Here is a 21,513-nt window from a genome sequence, read left to right as displayed (position 1 = left end):
CACGGCGTCGACCAGAGAAACTAATATGACAGAGGATAGAATCGTAAGCCTATCCAGCGCGAACAGCAACATTCAGCACGAGCCGCTCCTGTGTAGCGCTGACGATATTGGTTGGTTGGTTCCTTAGGGGAATAGCTCATCCCACTATGTGGATCGGCCACGAAGCGTGCGGCAGTAGACTTTGTGAAAAAATAAAATAAAAGGAATATGCGAAAAAGATAATTCAAAGTAAAGCAAAAATGTTAGGGTAATTTTGATTTTTTTCCTTTTTTAATGAAATGTTAATTAAACAAGTGTTAATAATAGAATTAAATAAATAAGCAGTTACGGAAATTTAGGTAAGAAAATGAAATTATATATGTCTACTTATACTATTAACATGGCAGTCTCTTTGTTTCTTTAATATAAATGAATAAGGCATCATATATGCCCCTGTTGCATTGCCCTAGTGCCGACGCCCCCAGGGAGAGTGATACCGATGCGGAAAGCTCAAGGCCAAGTTTTTGAAAAGGTGGTTTAAGAAATCTTTACCTTATGTTTTGGTATCTTTGACATTCTGTGAAGTAGTGCTCTATTGTTTCTGCTTGATTACAATAATTACATCTAGGAGAAGGGATGAAACCTGGCCTGTGAAAATAAAAATTTTGTGACGGTATTGTGCATCGCAGTCCAGTTAACGTTACTTCCAATTGCCTTGTACTACACCATGTGCTATTCCACGAAAAGCTAAGGCGCTGAAAATATGTATTGTTTAGGACAGAAGATTTAGTGCGTTCCTCTTGCAGACAAAAATTTCGGAATCGTGCGATCGTGTTATTAGAGGACAGCCTCAGAACATTTATGAGCGGTCCTTCAAGGGATGCTGCCGCCAGAGTGTCCGCCGCTTCATTTGATATCAGTCCAGTGTCGCTTGGCACCCAAATCAACCGGACGTGCCGTACCTGATTGGGCATATATGAGTAAAGTTCTGTTAGGCAGCTCGACGGCTGTGGCAGTGTTAATGCCGCACACACAGACAAGGAATCCGTTAATATAACTGCTGAAGAGATATGTGCTGGGAGCTTCGGCAAAGCAAGAATAATTGCGATTATTCTGCCTGGAATATTGGTGTGAAGTCGGGCAAATGAAGCGAAAATGACCAATTTAGTGCTGCTGAATAATTTCCCACCCCTGCCTTCTCATCAGTAACAGAAGCATCTGTTGCTATTACTCTTCAGGGTGCACTTCTTCTTCATCACACAATGATTACTTTTATTGACAAACATCAGATGATAACCGACAGGCAGTTCGGATTCAGAAAAAAATTTTCTGCTGGAGGTGCTCTTTTGTCACAGAAGAAATTATATTGCAGTCTTTCGAGCACGAAATGTGCGCATTAGGCGTATTCGAAAACTCTTCGATGGCTCTCGACAACAGAAATCATTCTACTTTGGTGAGAAAGTTGAGTCAATACGCTTTTCGTGGGGTGTTTTTAGAGCTTCTCACTTCCTACCTAAAACATCGCCAACAGCAGGTACACATTAATCATCACACCTCAGACTTTAAGGCTTTAAGTACCGGTGTTCCGCAGGGCAGTATTCAGGGCCCCTTTTGTTCTGCCAGTATATTAAATATATAGTAAGAATTGATAACTCCGCACGATTTATGATATACGCAGACGACACTACGCTACTCTTCGCCGAACGTGATGCTGCTGATCTAACAAAAGATGCCAATCACACATTATCGATACTATCATCATGGAGTGCTGAAAATTCTCTTAAAATAAATGTTAAAACAAAAGCTGTTTTGTGCAGACCCAAAAAGCCGCACCTCCCCGAAGGGGATCGTGAGGAAATGCGAATGCATTTGGGTGCACTCGATGACTGTGCGAATAATTAATGAAGAGGGACGAGAGTGTGCACGTAGAGACGTAATGCTCGAGTCGCATTGTGTTACAGTTCGTCCTAGTGGTATCGTTGCCGCGAGAGATTCGACTTCACCGACTTCCATCGCTATCAAGACACCAAAGCGCGCTCTCCCTGCATGATATATATAGATCCGAGCGCGGAGAGGAGGAGCGCCCGAGCTCTCTCTCCGCCGAGCGAGCTCCGCGATGCGAGCGCCCTCACCGGGTACACTCCTCCTCTCCCTTACCCTCCGCTGCTCCGCGATACGAGCGCCATCACACGCCCGCGCGCTCCTCCTCCCCCTTACCCTCCACCGCTCACCACCTGCTCCGGTTGCTAGGCGCGGTGCAGCTGTTGCCAGGGGCGAGGAGGAGCGCGCGCGGAGAGACAACACCTGTGCGCTCGCCGGCCAGGGACGCAGGACAACTCCCGACTAAGAAATGCATTCGCATTTAAAACCCCACGATGGACGCTCAGACTGGTTTATACTATGAAAATTCATCTATTGAAATAGTGCCTTCTGTAAAGTGTCTCGGTGTTTTGTTTGAAGGACACATGTCCTAGAATAAGCACACGGAACTAATTGCAGGTAAAATTTTACGGGTGTGCGCTATATTCAATAAATGCAAATATGACTTGCCAAAAGATATTAAGCTGCTTATATATACCAGCCTATTGGCATCGCATATAAGGTATTGCTACTTAGTGTGGGGTACTACGACGCTGGCGAACATAAAAAATCTTCACATAATTCAGCAAAAAAGCGATCCGTGCTGTCATGAATGCGCCACGAGTCACACTTGACCATTCTTTCTTCAATTGAACGTAGTTCCGCTTTCATCACTATACGAAAAGACACTATATAAATGCTGTCGCGCTGGTATCGCTAAGAACAATTTCTTACCCTACCTTTGTTGCCTAAAAGAAAATAAAAAGCGACACATGACTCGCCTTACTGAAGAATGGGAACTTCCGCGCACACGAACTAACTATGGTAAACAAACGATATGGTACGTATTGCCATACCATTTAAACTATTCTAATTCGTGTGCACGTGTTTCTTGCTCACGAGAATGAAGCTTACAAGCATTCCGTTTAGAAATATTTCGTTTTTGTCGTTATGATTGTTTGCATTTTTTACCCAATATTAACTTCCATTTTTTGTGCGTATTGTGACCACATATGTTCTACAGCAAGGTTGCATTGTCTGTGCTGCAATCTAATAAAACATTGTTACATTTTATGTTAAGATGCGTTTCTCATGTACGATTGCGTTAGGTCATGTATGAGTATTTTTTATGTAACATTTTATTCTATTGCTTTTAGTTTTTTCTTCCTTTGTGTTTTCGGAGGTAAAAGACGATAGCATATTTCTTACTCTTCCGTGTTCATGTTGCTTTCTGTTGGTGCCAAGTTCAAGGGACCGTGGGCCTCTTCAAGCCGTTTTGTGGCTTTTAGCTCACGGCCCTCAACATTTGTATTTCTCGAAATCTGATGTTGAAATAAAAATGATTCTGATCCATGGATATGGATCGAATGTGGCGTGATCACGCTGAAACTGAAGTGGTGAATACTGGCCTAAAACGAGGCTAGCAATGCTCAAAACCAAGGTAAAATAAATGAACAGGGTATAAAATATTATATAACAAAAATAGCCACGAAGTAACCGTAATGACTAACATAAAATTGCTAAAAAAAATTCGGCAGATCCCACGTACCGTGGGAGTCGATGTTATGCGAAGCATGTGGCGGGTAGGTGACTGTGGCGTAACATTTTTATTGAGCGACACGTTACAAAATGACGCTAAAGATTTGTATAAATTTTATACGCACACATATATATGTTGAAGAGCCGCATTTGTGTTATGTAAACAGTTGTTTACGGTTGAGTAACGTTGCCAATGGCAACGTGGGTATTACCTACACCAGAAGCGGTAAGCTGATATGTAGTGCTTTTACGTGTCCCGAGAACGCACACACGTTTCACGAACCCGTGTGCATGTGTGCAGGAAGTTCTTGACAGTCCTTGAACAAGGGCATCATCACCGTGATCAGTGAGCACCAGCAGCTGGTCATGACTTGTTATAGGATCCGGTCGTGATCGTGATGACGAGGAGTCCATGTGTAGTGAAGTATGTGGTATAGTAGAGCTGTTGGAATTCGTGGATGCCTCGGTCATTTTGTCGACAAATTGTCTGTCGACAGAGCCGGCGACATGTCGGAACCTGAAGCCACCCTTCGCGTTGGTGAGGTATAGGCCGTCGAGGCTGGTAGGCCTGGATAGTGCTACGTAGACCAACATCAGTGGATAGTGTTTCTCGTATTCGTAGACTACCTGGGCGCATATGGCCTAAGTAGCCTAGTCTACAAAGCGGCTGCCAATCAATCTGGCATCATCCTCGGTCAGCATGAGGCTACAGCCCAGCCTCGTAAGAAATTAAGAGGACACTTCATCGTTCTGGTGGACGAAGTGCACTTTACGGTGCGGTGATGTGGATATCATACGTAAAATTCGTTAATGTATTCCTCTGGGGTCGAACAGTGCTTCAATATAGCTTGCTGAATCATAGGAATACAAACGTAATGTTTATTAGACTACTATAAAAGCAGAGAACACTGGAACTACAGACACTAATCTGATATGACGCCTGTATCGTAGGAGTACACATCGTAGGAGTATCATGTAGTGTTTATTGCTTTCTTGTAAAATTAGATAGCCAGCACCACAACCACATTTGACGTTGCACCGATATTACGCCTGCGTAGGCTGTTTTTCCAAACCAGTTTATAGACCTGGCGTGGCTCAGTGGCAGAATACCTGATTGCCACGCAGAATGCTTGGGTTCGATTCCTGCTGGGATCCTAATTTTCATTTTTTCCATTCGTTGAGTCAATGCTGCCGATGTTGGTTTTCCTTAACGCTCTAGCATTTAAGTTAAGAATGTCTGTTCTTGCCGTTGCTGGGTAGATATAAACTGTCAATCACCTGTGGCGCATACCCGTACACCACGGCCCGTGGTACACGGGTATGTGCCACACGTGTCTAGTGGAAAGGGTTTGACGACGTACGCGACAAGATTTTAATGTTATACATGTCATGACCCGGCCGTCATATTCGTCAAATCCTCTTACCTTCCCATGCAAATTTTGGTTTACGCCAAGTTAAGGAGGCGATCATGAGAGCGCCCAGACGTAGGCGGCTAGATAGATAGATAGATAGATAGATACGTAGATAGAAACGCTCAAAGTGCCAGAGGTTCGCTAAGAAATGCTTCGCATTTAACACTTGGGAAACGTGCGGCTGGCTCGCTCACCGCGCAAGAGAGGGTGCCACCACCTCGCCTGAGAGCTTGCACAATGTAAAGCATAGCACATAAAGAACGAGAAAAAAAAAAGATAGAAAGAAAGGGGAAGCAAGCGATAAATTGAGATAGTGAGACAAAGATAGGAAAGAAAGACTGAAAGAGAAAGACAGAGAAATGAGCAGAAACAAACAAAGAAAGAGAAAACAGAGAGGAGAGTGAAAAAAAGAGGAGGAGAAAGAAAGAGGAAGCTAAAGAGAAGCAAAGGAGGCCGGCCAGCTCTGTAGATAAATGCAGGAAAATAGAGAAATAGGTTGCCCAGCTAGCGGCGACGGGACCGTGCCTCGCTGTGCCAAACACTGCGCGACTTAGTGACAACTTCCCGCGTTTTCTTTATTCCGTTACCAATGTCTGCGGTACTCAGAAGAGAGCAAAAATATGCCCATGGAACGAAAACATTTTTCGCGAAAAAAAAAATAATGCGTCGGCCCGGAATCGAACCCGGGTCAACTGCTTGGAAGGCAGCTATGCTAACCACTATACCACCGACGCCCGCCGATCCTGCAAAAACAGCTGCGCGCTCCATTGTGCCGCAAACAGCCGCGGACGTACAATAAGCGACGAGGAAAGAGAAACAAGGCCATAGACGAGACAACCTGAAGCTTGCGCGCGCGACGCCAGCGCCGGATGCACCCCTGGTGGGCCGATGAAAACGTCCAAGGTCGTCGACTCACCCGCGGAAGCGACTTCGCGCGTTTTCAGAGGAGTGCGTGCTGCCGGCGATTGCGTGTCCAAGTTGCAAAGAAAGCCACGTGATTCCACAAGTCAGTACGCACCCTTCTTATGCCGTGCAGTGCCGCATCCGCCTTGAGAAGATTCGCGCACTCAACTGAACTGTGAAACTGCATATTCATGGGAAATGCACAGGCAAAACAAGCGCCAAGCTGTACGCAGATTCAGAGTAATTCGTTTTGCGCTCCCAATTTTGATCATTGTCGTATGGCAGATCGAGTGGTCCTTAAGCATACAGCAATAAAGCTTAGTGGACTCCTCCCATATCATCTCGCCCATTCAATACCATCATGAAAGAGCACACTGGAACACCAGCTGATGTGAAAACCCGTTGTGCTACTGCGCATACCGCAAAATATTTAACACAGTGATCGCGATTGCATATCTACAATGGTGCTTTCCGATAATACTACTTGCGGCATGCGAGCCCGTGAGGCAGCCGCGTGAGAACGGAATCTGTGTTGTAGATTCATCACATAATTGCACAAATGGCAAATGTATACTTTTTATGATTACTAACTCGATTAGTATATTGCGATAAGCATTTGAAAGTCCTTGTACCATTTATTGTACGCAGTCCTCACCAAAGCAAAAACCATTTCTGATCGTTTTATATATGTCGTTCATGCACTATAGGATGACAAACATTTTTGTACCTCGCAGAAGCGGGTGCTCAAGCTACTTAACTTTTTCTTTTTGTTTCAAACGCGTAGAGTCCATATTGATGCAACGGATGTGGGAGCAGCCCGTCCTTTCTAGACATTGACTACTGTGTACAAAGCCACTGTAATTGGTTACAAAAAAATATCGCCCGTCTTTCTAAGGCATAGCGGCACAAAATGTTACAATTCGCTTAAGTTCTGCTAGCCGAAACTGTGTATATATATGAATGTGTATATGTTTACACATACGCACAGACACACAAAAACGCACGCATACACACATTCATATATATACATTGTTTCGGCTAGCAGCACTTGAGCGAATTGTAACATTTTGTGCCGCTTTGCCTTAGAAACACGGGCGACATTTGGAACAGCGTGAACCAAGTGTATAAGTGCACCTCGTTTCCCTAAATTTAAGATGGCTGGAAGTTAGCGGTCTGCGTGTCTCTGTGTGCCTATATATTTCTTGCCCTGTCTTTTACGTGCGCTACAAGGACACTTACTGAAGATGTGCTACCAACAAGTCCGAATCGCTTCCCTCGACCCGCGCCCGCTTTGCTTGGCAGGTATATCTATGCGTTTAATGCCTGAGAGAGTCCCCACAATCTCTGCGAATTATTTTTATGGACAACACAAAACTGCGACTGCGAAACGGATGAAAAAAAAAAAAACGCGAGCCAAGCGCATGCAGTCAGCCGATATTTGCCGCGCGCGTTTGACCCTGAACCGGTTTCAATAATAATAATAATATTATCTGGGGTTTAACGTCCCAAAACCACGATATGGTTATGAGAGACACCGTAGTGGAGGGATCCGAAAATTTCGACCACCTGGGTTTCTTTAACGGGCACCTAAATCTAAGTACACGGTCTTCAGACATTTTCGCCTCCATCGAAAATGCAGCCGCCGCGGCCGGGATTTGATACCGCGACCTCGTGTCAGAAGTCGAGAGCCATAACCACTAGACCACCGTTGCGGGGCCCGAACTGGTTTAAACTTCGCAGTGCTGCGTTCTAACTACAAGCGTCATGATTTGGCTCCCTGTCACATGGAAAAGCATTACTGAGAAAAGCTTACAATAACATTTTACGCGCAGAACCTTGTCACGCGAATAAAGTTTGGTTGTACAGGACCTTTAACCCCTTATGGCCGAGATTATTCATTTTCAATGTAAAGAATTAGTTTTTACAATATTAGATGCCTATGATCTTGGTAGTCCAAAAAAAGATGATTCATCCCTCCGTCATATGAATCGGAATAACACGAATGTAAAGCGTGCATTTACAGAAGTAACTGAATGTTTACTTTACATTGATATAAGAGAGTTTGCACAATGTATATTGATGTATGGCAGCTATAACACCGTTTAACGTGGATGCACACCCTTTGATCATTGGTGCTACATCTCCATCCCGACGACTAACGTCCATGTTAAATGATTAAACAAACCCTAGTGATAGCTGTAGTAGTTAACGGTGAAAGCGTTATCAGAGAACGAGGTGTGATAGCCAGAAGAGCGTCGTATATTGGACGCAGAACTTGGTCGCCATGCCGCGGCATGTCAAAATGTGATTGAACACCACGGCAGGACTACAGGGAAACGCAAAGCGCGTCGTGCCACCCCGGTAGCCCGGCCGCGATATTTTTCGGGGCCAGCAAGTGAGCGGGGAATGCGGTGTTACAGCCAGCGAATTGGTGAGGCAGGCGCGCGTCGCAGAGCTATTTTAAATGTGAATGCATTTCTTAGTCGGGCTATGTAAGGCATCCGGCGTTGTCCGCGCGCCTCTCCACTCTCACTCCCTCTCCCATAGCAACAGCTGGGGCGCGCGCGCTTATCTTCGCCCCTAGCAACCGGAGCAGGTGGTGCGGGCGGAGTAGCGGAGAGTGAGTCGAGCGGAGGAGCGCGCACTGGCGTGTGTGGAGAGAGTGTAGGAGAGGGTAGGTGCAGTGCTTCGCCGCTCCTTCTCTCGCCGTTCTCTCTCTCTCCTCCCTGCGCCACCGCCTCAATGCAGTGCGTCTGAAACGCGTTTGTAGCGTTTGTGCTGCCTTGGCACAGCCTGAAAACAGCGCGTTCTAAACGCGTTTGTGCTGCTTTGAAGGCGGTGGCAAACATATCTGAGGTGATTACGAACGCACGTAGAAAGCGTTCGTTGAAAGAGGCGCCCAAGAGGGAGATACTTGGGCGCGTCGATGGGTCCAGCTTTACGCCATTAAAATTACTACGCCGTCTACTCTCGGCACAAGAAATGCATTCGCATTTCCTCACGAATCCCTTCGGGGAGGTGGGGGAATTTTTTGGTTATGCTATGAGCGAGGCCGACGCTTTTACGACGCTTGGGCTCAGATCGCCACATCGCGGTGTGTTAAGGCATTGAGAAAATTGAACTTCTATTGAACAAATTGGGGGACCCTTAAGCTTCGCCTTTAAGAGTCGAACACGATAGCGAAATCCGGCCCCTAGTGCCACTTCAACCACTAAGTGCATACTTATTAATGTGTATTGTTACACACACACGCACACAGACACACACGTGCGGGCGCATGATGTATCTAGAGTAATGGTACAGGGTTTCGATCTCAAGCACTTCCCTGAGCAAGAGTCGAGAAATATTTCTCACAATTCCTCACAGATGGCAGCACATTATCTAGCGTTTGCTGTTTGCTTGATCAACGCCTCATCTAGAAGGTAGGCGTTGGCTTCATATGTTTTTCGCTAGATGGACATATTTTCTAGTAGAACTCGTTGTTGGGCTAGTTGGTGCATTGCATCAAGGAATTATTTATACCAGCCGAAAACAGACGAACACAGGAAACGGTGAAGGAGACAGGAAGCGGCTAGCCGCTTTCCTGTCTCCTTCACCGTTTCCTGTGTTCGTCTCTTTTCGGCTGGTATACTTCCTTGATGGACATATTTGTCCATTTTTAAAGCTGTTTGAATGTTCGTGTGTGTTTTTAGCGGTGATGGCTGCACTATCCAGGCCTTTTTCGTCGCGCAAATACATAGTGTGATGGCCTCGCCAATGCGTCTACAAATCGCCAAATGGGCTCATTTTCGTCCTGACACCTGCCGAACAAAATGCTTGAAGGAGACTCCTTCCACTACATGGTATTTATGTAGTGTTATTTAGCGAAGCAGGTGCGAGTAACATCGTGGCTTTGTGGTAGGGCATCTGCTTGCCACACAAACAGCCTGGGTTCGATCCTCAATTGTACCGAATATTTTTATTGTTTATTTTATTTGCATCTGTCTCGATTTTTCGCTCACAAGCGTCGGTAGCGACGCCGACACCGGAATTTCTGCGACACGAGCTCTCTAACGCTATCGTGTTAAAACGCGCCGAATGGGAGGAAGGTGTAACGCGTTGCAGGTGCTAATCGCGGAGGTCACCGTAATGACGAATTATTTTAAATTACCGCTCCCAGAGGCCAACACCACCCTGCCGACCGGGAGAGTGGTAAATATAAAAGGCGCGTTTGTAAAGCCTCCAGAGTCTGTGACCGTAGCGCAGTCAATAGCGTGCGCGGCATCTGTTCTTGCGGACCGAACGGCCTTGGGTTCGATGCCCGTCGACGGAACTTTCTTTCTTTGTCGTCTGATTGTGTCATACAGTTTCTTACAATAATACCTAGAGGGGAATCTGGCGCTAGTGTCTACGCGGGCTCCTTGAGACGCGCTTCAACCACCATGGGAATGATGGGAAGTACAGGCTTCGGATTTGCTTCGGATGGATTAGGTTCTTGAGATTCGCAACGCTTGTTTGCCGAGTGTAAAACAAAGTGATATGAAGTTAATTCCAATTAAAACTTGCTTCATTCTTTTGTATGTAAAACTTATTGCAATAAGTTTGCGTGACCGTGAGATGGAACTGAAACCTGGACAAATTCAACCACCAGGGTATGCATTGCTCTGCAATCGTGTTCCAGATTTGGCATCACCAAATAATGAATTATTTTTGTACAACACTTGAAAAGAAACGCGCTTGTTTTTGTCTCGAAAGTACGCATTATCTATTTATGGAAATAACAGTACTGTATTGAGTGAGAAACACTTAACGTATCGTCTGCTGCGATGCCAGGTGCGTCTGTTCAAGTGGTCTGCCTCCAACGCATCTCTCGTTTTGTTGTGAAGTCGAGTCAAAGGAGCGCGACGGTGCGTCTGCTTAGCTTCGCCGTCGTTTTGCAGCTGACTTGAACGAGTTTTGGTAAGACGCGCTTATCAAACAAACGTGAACTCGATGCAGTTTGCTGCACTGACATGAGACGCTACATCTGTGCGCAGCGGTGAGTGCACGACGCTTTGCTAAAACTGTCAAATACAACCTGTAAAGCTGCAGCGTCTTAGCAAACCAAGAGATCTAGCGGTCTTCAGCCTCTTTGAACAACAAAGGCGCTGCTTGAATGCTTTGAAACGCACCCAACTACCCACGCCTCGCCAAGAACGAAACTGAAACTGTAGAAAAAGATCCGTAGACAGTTCGCTAGCTAACGCTATCCAATCCGAAGCCTGTACTTCCCATCATTCCCATGGTGGTTGAACGATCGCAGCGCCAGTTTCCTCTCTAGGGTATTGTATGAAACTCTATGGAGTGTGTAAACTTTTCGGCATCATTTCCGTGACTGAAATACGTCACTGAAGTCTAGGTGGACCCCGCCATAAAACAGTTTCGTGTTTAAAAGGATCAACTCTGCGCTCACGCTTCTCAATGTGGAGTAATTATTGAGCAAATTAATGTAGCAAGTAATTGTTATTTAATATTATTTCGATTACTTTTTATAATTATTTGTTTAAAAATTAGTTTGGTGGCATAGAAAAGCACCCAATAGCCATAATTCATATTTCCGATACCGAACTAAAATAAATGCCCTGCCTCTGCACGGTGAAAGAAGAAGCTGCCGCAGTGAATTGCGGAAACAGCGTGACCACTTCTGCGATTTCTTTGTTCACGCGTGACGTCACTTTCTTGTGTACCAGCTCAGCAGTATACGTAGAGCAGATGCTAGCGGAAGAACAATTAACCCGTTCTATTCACCAAGAGGTTGCTGATTGACGTGCAAAACTGATGATTCCAAATGGAATCTATACGCCTGAAATTAATAATGTCAATTACAAAAGCGCACGCTCACAAAAGAGGGACAAAAAAAACACTGCGTCGGCCGGGAATCGAACCCGGGTCAACTGCTTGGAAGGCAGCTATGCTAACCACTATACCACCGACGCCGGATGCTCGACTACGCTTCCGCGAATGCATTTGTTATTTGCACAAGGAAAAGCGGCGAGCAGGCTTGACAGGTGAAACGGGGTCAATGGACCGTGCTGATGCTGTTAGTTATTAAAAATGGTTGCTCTAGTGAAACATCGTGTTCAGATCTACAAACTGAAAAACAATTAATTTTTAACTTATTCGTATACGTTCAAATATTTGAAACTTTGATCACAAGAGTAAGCTAATTGCGGGAACTTACGCGCTTGACCAATTATTATATAATGAGGCACGCCGAAATGCGGAATGCCGATCAGTCTTCACCGTCTTGTGTTCTTTAACGTGCATACCTATACCTAAGTTCGGCGCAGGGTGTTACAGTGGTTACCGTGCTCGTCTGCTGGTCTAAAAGTCCCGGCAGTTCGTACCCGGCAGCGGCGGTTGCATTTCTATGGAGCCCGGAGCTCGAGGCCCGCGTACTTAGATTTAGGTGCACGGTAAAGAACGCCAGGTGGTGGATATCTCCGGAGACTTAAGGCGTGCCTTATAATCATATCGAGGTTTTGCCATGTAAGTCCTGAATTATTATTGTTGTGTAGAAATGCGCGGCTATATCGCCATGTCGCTACTGTCGAGGTACACGATTCCAGCGAGAAAAGAAAATATATTGAAGTGCATACTTTCTACAGCGCATCTTCTACCCTGTGCCATCGTCGTTGTAGTAGTAGCCGGCGTCACTCAGGTCACGTGACCAGAGAGGGAAGGGAATAAGGAAAAAATTAAATGATGACGCCGGCAATTATGACGATGATGATGCTTTCCTGAAATTAAATAGAGCAAAATGTTGGAGTTCATCATGACTCAACTAATTTCCGCATCACTGTCATGTGTATGTACAGGTCAACCAGGCCTTTGTCGAGACGTTCTCACGGCTTTTAGCCTTGGCGACCTTCCAGTTTTTGTCTGGTAAATAAATGAAATTTGAATTGAATTGACTTTCGGTTCAAAATACCAGGAAGTCGGGTAGCACTTCCATTGATTACATTAACTAGAGACTTACATTAATTGTCAAACCAAGGCAATGCACATGACAGCGTAAAAGGATCGTGTAGATTACAGGGAGCGCACACTTAGCAGGACCCCGGCTGAGCTGGCGACAAATCGCGTGGCGCGAGGCGTTCGCCGAAACGCCATTGCCTGCGCCCGTAAATCACGTGATCACACTTTGCGTACTCAAGTGTAAGCGCGCGTATTTCAAATCTAGTGCACATTAGCGCCACGTGACCTCGCGACCCAATCACATACACTTGCGCCCTCACAGCTTTGCCGTCCGACGGTTTCTAGGGCGTGTAAATGGCTGATTTTTATTTGTTACGCAAACAATAACAAAAACAACACATAAACGCCAAGGAAATGTTAACACGAGAGATATCTGTAGTTTTAACTGAATTCCACTAAAATGAAATCGAATCATTTTTTTTTATTTTCCCGAAGAAGTACAAATTCTCAAGAGGTTATAGGCTGAATGCTCGCTGTTATGGAGAGATGACTAAGCCAACTAACCCGTTGCAAGGCTGATGGGACGGTAACAACTTTTGCACGAGAAATAACACTAACTATCTATATGACTTTTTATTAGTCTTCCTGAGACATCATATGATATATTATTAATATTACCTTTTTTTGAACGGTTACCTCCGTTACACCATAATAAACACTTTCGTATCTTAAAAGAAACATGCATCAGAAACACGTGGACACCAGAAAGCTAGGATAAGTAAAGGTAGCATAGAAATACGTCGATAGCCACATTGCCACGCCCGCTTCTTCTTTCATTTTGATGCATTCGGGTTTGACCAGCAAGGGCAGTTATCAACGCTCGACGCTGACCGCACCGCAGTGTTCGAGAATCTTCGCGAATGTAGTAGATCGCTTTGTTAAGATTGCACGCAGGACGCGTGCAATCTTAACCAGTGATACGACTGGAAAGTTCGATGAGTGATGTATGAAAGACGGCGCATCCCAACCATCAGCAGTTGATCGACGGTCGACGCTCTGTTCGCCTCTATCAGTGTATTGCTGTAGTTTGATTTTCAATTTCCCGGCCACAAGTTCGGCCAAATAAACAGTTTTCATCTCGGACGCGCTGACTGCTGTCTTCGTCGATGTCACGACCACGTGACAATATTAAAAAAAAACAATAAAATATCACAGAATTATTATACAAACTTCCACCGGCTTTATCAGTGTTCTGTATTGCATAAAATATAGTAATATCAATAAGATTACTTTTAAGGGCTCGTTTTTCTTTGTTAGATACAATATTAATGAGAACTAACAGAAAGCAATGCCAAGGAAAGTATAGGGGGCGTTATTTGTAGTAATTAGAATATAAATGCGAAGAAAGTAAATTGGACGAAAAGATAACTTGCCGCCGGCAGGGACCCAACCTGCGACCTTCGAATAACGCGTCCGACGCTCTACCACTGAGCTACGGCGGCGGTCATCTCCCCGTCCACTTTAGAGGGTATATATGTGGATTTAAACTTAGGAGTGTTAGTCAGCGCTGATCGCAGCCATGGCGGCGAGTGTGGAACACTCTCTTTCTGCCTTTATGGCGTCACGTAGCACGTGATCTATTTACGAGCAGGCAGCTGACCAATAATCCCTCGCATACTACCTGAAGTCATCAAGTATTTATTATAAGGTATTGATAAAAAAAATTAAATATTTTATGTATGCCTTGAAATACACAAGCTATAAGAAAATCATGGAATGAAATGAAAACAAAACCTTAAAACCAGCACATTAAAAATGGATTCCTGTGGCACGAAACAACTCGCTCAGAGCTGGAAACGAACAAGTGAAAAACTTTTGATCCATTACGACACTCATGATCGACGACATCATGCGGTCATCGTTTCTGCTCTTAGACGTTCGCCATGTACGGGCAGGGAAAGAACTCACAGGCTACATATGATGCAATAGCACGTCATATTTGGTGACGGTTTAAATAGCGAATGTTCTTTCTAATAAAGTTAGCTGTGAGAAGGCGCTCTGTGGTGTGTCGCAATTGTCTTTGTGCTTGTTTCTGCGTCGCCCGTTTCAAATATACATAACCATTTCCAACTTGCCCAGACATCACTCCTTTTATCTCTTACCAACCCTAAAGCTTTGCTGACGAAGAGCGTTGAGCCTGATGTCACATATATCGCACCTCAATGTTCCGGGAAACAAGGCCGACGGGAAACAGTAGGGATTTCTCAGTGCCTAGTGAACTACTGCTTATCTCTAGGTTTCTAAGGCGAAAGCCTCAGATACCTGTCCCGTGTCGGAGGCGTCAACCCGAGTGATGCAAAAAATCACCACCACGTGATGATGTAATCATTACGTCACATTTTTAATATATTGTGACGCCATTTTGACGTCTTCATGGCGTCACATTGACATCTGCGACGTAATGTCACACGGTGACGTCATCAGATGCCATGGCAGCTTTGTAAGAGGTGGGCCGATCACGGAGGCAGTGCAAAATGAGGTGAGGTGCTTCCGATCCTAGAGGCAGTGGAAAACCGCGTTCGGTGCAGAAGGCTTTCTGCACCGAACGTGTTGCTTCTGCGGAAAGTTTTCAGAGGGCGGCCGGCAAGGATCAATACACCGACTGAGAAGAAAAAAATTGCAGTGGCTTAGCTCGGCCATGCCAGGATATACGTGGCGTTAGCAAAGGTTCAGCTCATTATTCTTAGCTGTCCTGGTTGTCTAGGATTATTAGCCTTCTTTTCTTCATTCTTCGCACGCTGAACCGCTAATTGCCAGGCAACTACTTCGGAATCCGATGAGATAAGCTTCTCGGCTCTTCTGCGCCGTCGAGCAGCATTTTTCGCTCTCCTTCTCCATGGCGTTGCCCACCTGCAAACGCCAGTCAGAGGCGCTAACAAGCGGCCCCAGCGCAGTGTCAGACGGCAGCTGCACAGCGAAGGCGAATAGCTGCGCGCGCGCCGGTGCCACTGTGTTTACGACGCCACTCCTCCTGAACGCGGAGGCCAGCAGCGGCGAGCCGTGCCCGGTGGTGTCGGAGAGCGCGTGAGATGCAAGCTCCGGTGACCCAGCTGTGTGACATCACCGATCCTCGCGCATGCGCAGCACGGCTCATGACGCTCCACGCGAAATTGGCTCCGGCTAGGCAAGTGTAGCTAACGCTACAAAAAGAAAGACGGCTTTTGCCTTTCAGTCGCCTTAGGTGAGTGCATAAGAGACCCTGTGAGTTCTTTCTCTGTCCGTGCAGATTAGCGAGCGTGTAGGAGCAGAAAACGATGACCGCATAATGTCGTCGAGCATGAGTGTTGCAATGGCTCAGAGCTTTTTCGCTTGTTCGTTTCCAGCTCTCAACGAGTTGTTTAGTCCCACAGGAATACATTTTTTTCTTAATCTTCTGGTTTCAAGGTTTCATTTTCACTTCATTCCATGATTTTTTTACACATTGTGCACGTCAAAACATATATAAAAAATTTCAAAAGTTTTAATACCTTTCTGATTTCACGATATTTTATGCAATACATTACACTGATAAAGGCGATGGAAGTTTGTATAATGATTGCGTGATAAGTTGTTTTCTTCCAAATGTGGCTATCGTCGTATTCGCATGCTTCCATTAGTTCATTTAGCTTTCTGTTATCCACGTGTTTCTGATGCATGTTTCTTCGTAAGGTAGGAAAGTGTATCGTATGGTGTAACATAACTAACTCTTCAAAAAAGGTAATAATAATAATATATCTTAGAATGTCTCAGGAAGACTAAAAAAGGTCATATAGATATTTTTTGTTATGTCTCGTGTAAAAGCTGCTATCGCCCCATCAGCCTTGCAAAGGCTTATTTGACTTAGTGAAGCTGTCCATAACAGCTAGCGTTCAGCCTAGAACCTATCGATAATATATCTTTCTTCTGGGATATAAAAATTGAATTGATTTCAGTATAATTCAGCTAAAAAAGATCACAGTTTCACCGCAAGGGCAATGCAAGGAATGCGATAGCAAAAAATCGATGTGTCACACGAAGAACCAGAAGCAGCTCGATAGTTGCAACGTGCCGCTCAAGCACAAAGAAAGACGCCCTTAATGAAAGCACCGGCATGCACAGGGCAAGCGTGAACTAACAGGTGGTACAGTTGTTACGCTTATGTGCTTGAGCAACACGCTGCTAGTGTCGACAATGGAGAATCAGACGCTTGCTTGCTTGAACCTTATTTCTTGGCTTCTACCCACTACGGGGATTGGCCATGAAACCGGCGGTTAATATAAGTGGGGAAATTTAGAATTTAGACGCTCTTTGGTATTTCTTCTTTTAAACTGCGGCGCGTGGAGTGACCCTCTGCGTCTCCTACCACAGGGGGCGTCTGATGCAAGGTGTGCCTGTGTGCCCGGTGTTCTTTGTCTCTTTAGATGCGAAGCGTCTTATGGCGGAGTTCAAACCGGTGGTGTGCGGCGTCACCACCCTAACTGCACATGCGCAAACCTTCTCCACACGTTTCCTCTCACCATTTCCCTCTCTCCCACCCCTCTCCACTCACTTTCCTCTCCCCCTTCCCCTCTCAACATTCCCTCTACCCTCCTTCTCTACCCTCCCCACATCACTTCTCTTTCGCATTTCACCCTCTCCACTCTCCCTCTGAAACGCGGGCTCGACACGCCGAAACGCTGCTTTGCATTGCCGCATGGTTCCCTTAAGCGGGAGATGGTGTAATTCATTTTCCTTCCACATCTGGAGTGGGTAGAGAAAATGGCCACTTTGTCGTGCACGTCTCAAGGGCAGGTTCTAGTTTTCTAGAAAGGTAGTATTCGAAATGAAAGAAAATTAGGAGCGCTGCGTCTGCAAGTGTCGACAATGGAGAATCAGACGCTCATAGATATTTCTTTTTCTTTTAAACTGTGGCACGTGGAGTTACCCCCGGCGTATACAGCCACACGGGGGCGTCTGATGCAAGGCGTCCCCGGTGTTCTTTCTTTTTTCCTTCCACATCACGAGTGGGTACAGAAAAGGGCCACTTTGTCGTGCGCGACTCACGGGCAGTTTAAAAATTGAAAGAAAATTAGGAGCGTTGCGTGATAGAAAACACGCCCACGCTCCTCCGAGATTTGCTTACCACCAGCGGTACATGGTGTATATAAATACCTCGCTGTTATTTCGCCGGCGCATTCATGGCGTGTAGCTGAGTTGTCTAACGCAGCGCGCAGGGGAGCGAGGGTTGCTGGTTCGAATCCGCGGTCGGGTACTGCAGAGTTTTTTCTTGTGCTTTAGTTTTGATTGTGCCTTTACATATATATATATATATATATATATATATATATATATATATATATATATATATAAATATCCGGGACATGACGGCGTCTACGACAAAAATCAGCCGAGAGCATCGATGTAATTGCTATCACAATAAAATTACACATATCTCCCTCGCTAATGTTTCCTTGGCGTCTGTCTGTCGACATAACTAATGTTTGCTTAAAAAATCTGCCATTTACACGCCGTGAAAACCGTCGGACTGAGAAGCTGTGAGGGCGCGAGTGTATGTGACTGACTAGCGAGGTTACGTGGTGCCGTTAATGCGCCACTAGTACTGAAATACGCGCGCTTACACTTGACTGTGCAAAGCAAGATCACGTGACTTGGGCAATAGCTTTTTGGCAAACGCTTCGCGCCGCGCGATTTGGCGCCAGCTCAGCCGGAATCCTGCTAAGTGTGAGCTCCCTGTAACCTAAACGACCTTTTTACGCTGTCATGTGCATTGCCTTGGTTTGACAATTAATGTAAGTCACTAGTTATTGAAATTAATGGAAGTACTACTTCACTTGCCGGTATGCTGCACCGAAACTCAATTCAATTTTCATTTACTTATCAGCAAAAACTGAAAGGTCGTCAAGCTAAAAGCCGTGAGAACGGCTTGACAAAGGCCCTGGTGACCTGTACATACACATCGCAGTAGCACGGAAATGATTTGGGCGATTATCATCATCATCATTTCAATCTATTTATTTTAAGGAAAGCATCATCATCGTCTTCATTGACAGCGTGATCATTTATTTCCTTATTCACGTCCCTCTATTTTCACGTGACCTGCATGAGGCGTACTACTACTACAACGACGACTACGACGACGGCACAGGGTAGAAGCTTCACTCTAAAAAGTAGAAACGGCCACTTCGACATATTCCATTCTTTGCTCACTGGAATCGTGTACTTCGACAGGAGCGACATGGTGATATAACCGCGAATTTAGATGATGATGATGATGATGCAAACTTTATTAACCTCGAGATGATTATAAGGCACGCCGTAGGGATCCGGAGATATCCACCAGCTGGCGTTCTTTAACGTGCGCCTAAATTAAGTAAACGGGCACCTAGCATGGGGCTCCATTGAAATGCAACCGCAGGGGCCGGGGACGAACCCGTGGCTTTTAGGTCAGCAGCCGTGCACCGTAACCGCTGTAACACCCGGCGCCGATCTTAGGTATAGGTATACGCGTTAAAGAACACTAGGCGGTGAAGATTGTTCAGCATTCCGCGTTACGGCATGCCTCATATTTAAACAATTAGTCAAGCACGTAAGTTCCCGGGATTAGCTACTCTTGGGATAGAAGTTAGAAATATTCGAACATATATGAATTATTTAAAATGTATTTGTTTTTGAGTTTGCAGACCAGAATGCGATGTTTCACTAAAGCAGCCGTTAATAGCTGGCAGTACCAGCATTAAATGTTCCTTATACTGTACGGACGGAAACAAAGAAACGCCAAAGCCACGGTCTCGTTCGGCGGCCGCCAGTGCATTGACCCCGTTTCACATGTCAAGCCTGCTCGCCGCTGTTCTTTGTGCGAATAACGAATGCGTTCGCGGAAGCCAGCACCAACATCTGGCGTCGGTGGTATAGTGGTTAGCATAGCTGCCTTCCAAGCAGTTGACCCGGGTTCGATTCCCGGCCGACGCAGTGTTCTTTTGTTCATCGTTCTTATTTTTATTTTATTTTCTTTTTTTGAGCATGCGTTTTTGTACATGACAATAACCCTTTCAGGCCCACTGATTCTAATTGGAATCATGAGATTTGTAAGTCAGTCAGCAACCACCTTGTTAATAGAACGGTTTAATAGTTCTTCGGATAGCACCTGTATTCCTGTAGCATCTGCTCTGCATATACTGCCAACCTGGTACACACAAGAAATTGACGTCACGCGTGAGTGAAGAAATCACAGAAGCTGTCGCGCTGTTCCCGAAATTCACTGAGGCAGCTTCTTCTTCCACAGTGCAGACGCAGGACATCTATTTTAGCTCAGTATAGGAAATGTGAATTTTGGCTATTGGGTGCTTTTCTACGCCATCGAACTAATTTTTAAGTAATGAATTATAAAAGCAATCGAAATATTATTAAGTAACAATCACTTGATACATTATTTTTGTCAATAAGTACTCTTGATTGATAAGCGTCAGCGCACTTTTCTTCTTTCATTTTTTCTACTACCATATACGCATCACAAATTGTAAAAACTAACTTTACGTTGAAAATGAACATTTGGGCCTTAAGGGGTTATAGTTCCTTTAAACCGAACTTTCTTGGCGGTCCAGGGTCTTGTGCATAAAATAAAATTGTATGCGTATCTCAGAAATGCTTCTGCATTTGACATAGAGCGAAATCGTAACGCTTGTAGTTAGGATGCAGCACTGCGAAGGTGAAACCGGTTCAGAGTGAAGCGCGCGCGGCGAATATCGGCTCATTGCACGCGTTTCTGTCGCGTTTTTTTTTTTCGTCCGTTTCGAAGTCTCAGCTTTGTGTTTTGCATAAAAATAAATCCCCGAGATTATGGGGACTCTCCCAGGGATGAAGCGCACAGATGTATACCTACCAACCAACGCGGCCAATTGAGTGTTGGTCATCGTCGCTCAATTAGTAGAGCATCGGACGCGTTATTCGAAGGTTGTGAGTTCGGATCCCACCACCGGCATGGTTGCGCTTTCCTCCTATTTAATTCACTTCAACTTATGCCATAGCTATCACGGCACAGTTAAAGATATATATATATATATATATATATATATATATATATATATATATATATATATATATATATATATATATATATATATATATATATATATATATATATATATATATATATATTTACAAGCACCTTACAGGCCCCATGGGGAGCATTGAGTAAGGTGGGCATCACAGAACAAAAGAAAACAAACAAAAGAAACCGATACATGAGTGCGACAAAAGTCTGCAATAATAATGTGCTGGAAAGACGATGAAGCAAATGGAATGAAATGGCAAAGCAATACCAAGAATACCCCAGAAAAAGAATGAAAAAATAACACTCATGGTTGCGACAAGATCAGCGTATTGTTCGCGTAAACAAAGAAAGAGCAGTAAAAATGCACATTGCTTGAGCACACATACAAAACAGCAAAGCATAAACTACAAGAGATTGTTCGCGAAGCAGTGCTAAAATTCGGAGAAATACAACAGAGATACTGAGAAACATACAGTAAAAAGAAAAAAAAGACAGGCGTTTTCATGATAGCCCACAATTGGCGGATTTTTCACAAGAGGCAAAGAAATAGAAAAAAAAAGAAAGTTTGCATTACATGTTACAACGGAATGTATAACT

The 21,513-nt window shown here is 44.9% G+C and overlaps 1 long non-coding RNA gene and 3 other non-coding genes across 4 annotated transcripts in view; 1 reads left to right on the top strand and 3 right to left on the bottom strand.

The window, feature by feature from the left end:
* The window catches only part of LOC125759715 (uncharacterized), a 46,676-nt gene that overhangs the window by 24,041 nt on the left and 1,122 nt on the right, over positions 1 to 21,513 (bottom strand). The window lies entirely within an intron of this gene.
* Positions 5,672 to 5,743, bottom strand: Trnag-ucc (transfer RNA glycine (anticodon UCC)). The gene has a single exon. It is a non-coding gene; the product is annotated as a tRNA-Gly (tRNA).
* Trnag-ucc (transfer RNA glycine (anticodon UCC)) lies at positions 11,795 to 11,866 on the bottom strand. Its single transcript has one exon. It is a non-coding gene; the product is annotated as a tRNA-Gly (tRNA).
* On the top strand, positions 19,764 to 19,835 carry Trnag-ucc (transfer RNA glycine (anticodon UCC)). The gene has a single exon. It is a non-coding gene; the product is annotated as a tRNA-Gly (tRNA).

The sequence above is a fragment of the Rhipicephalus sanguineus genome, chromosome 8, assembly GCF_013339695.2.
Source record: "Rhipicephalus sanguineus isolate Rsan-2018 chromosome 8, BIME_Rsan_1.4, whole genome shotgun sequence".
Classification (NCBI taxonomy): Eukaryota; Metazoa; Arthropoda; class Arachnida; order Ixodida; family Ixodidae; genus Rhipicephalus; species Rhipicephalus sanguineus.
This window is presented reverse-complemented; position numbering and strand designations above follow the sequence as displayed.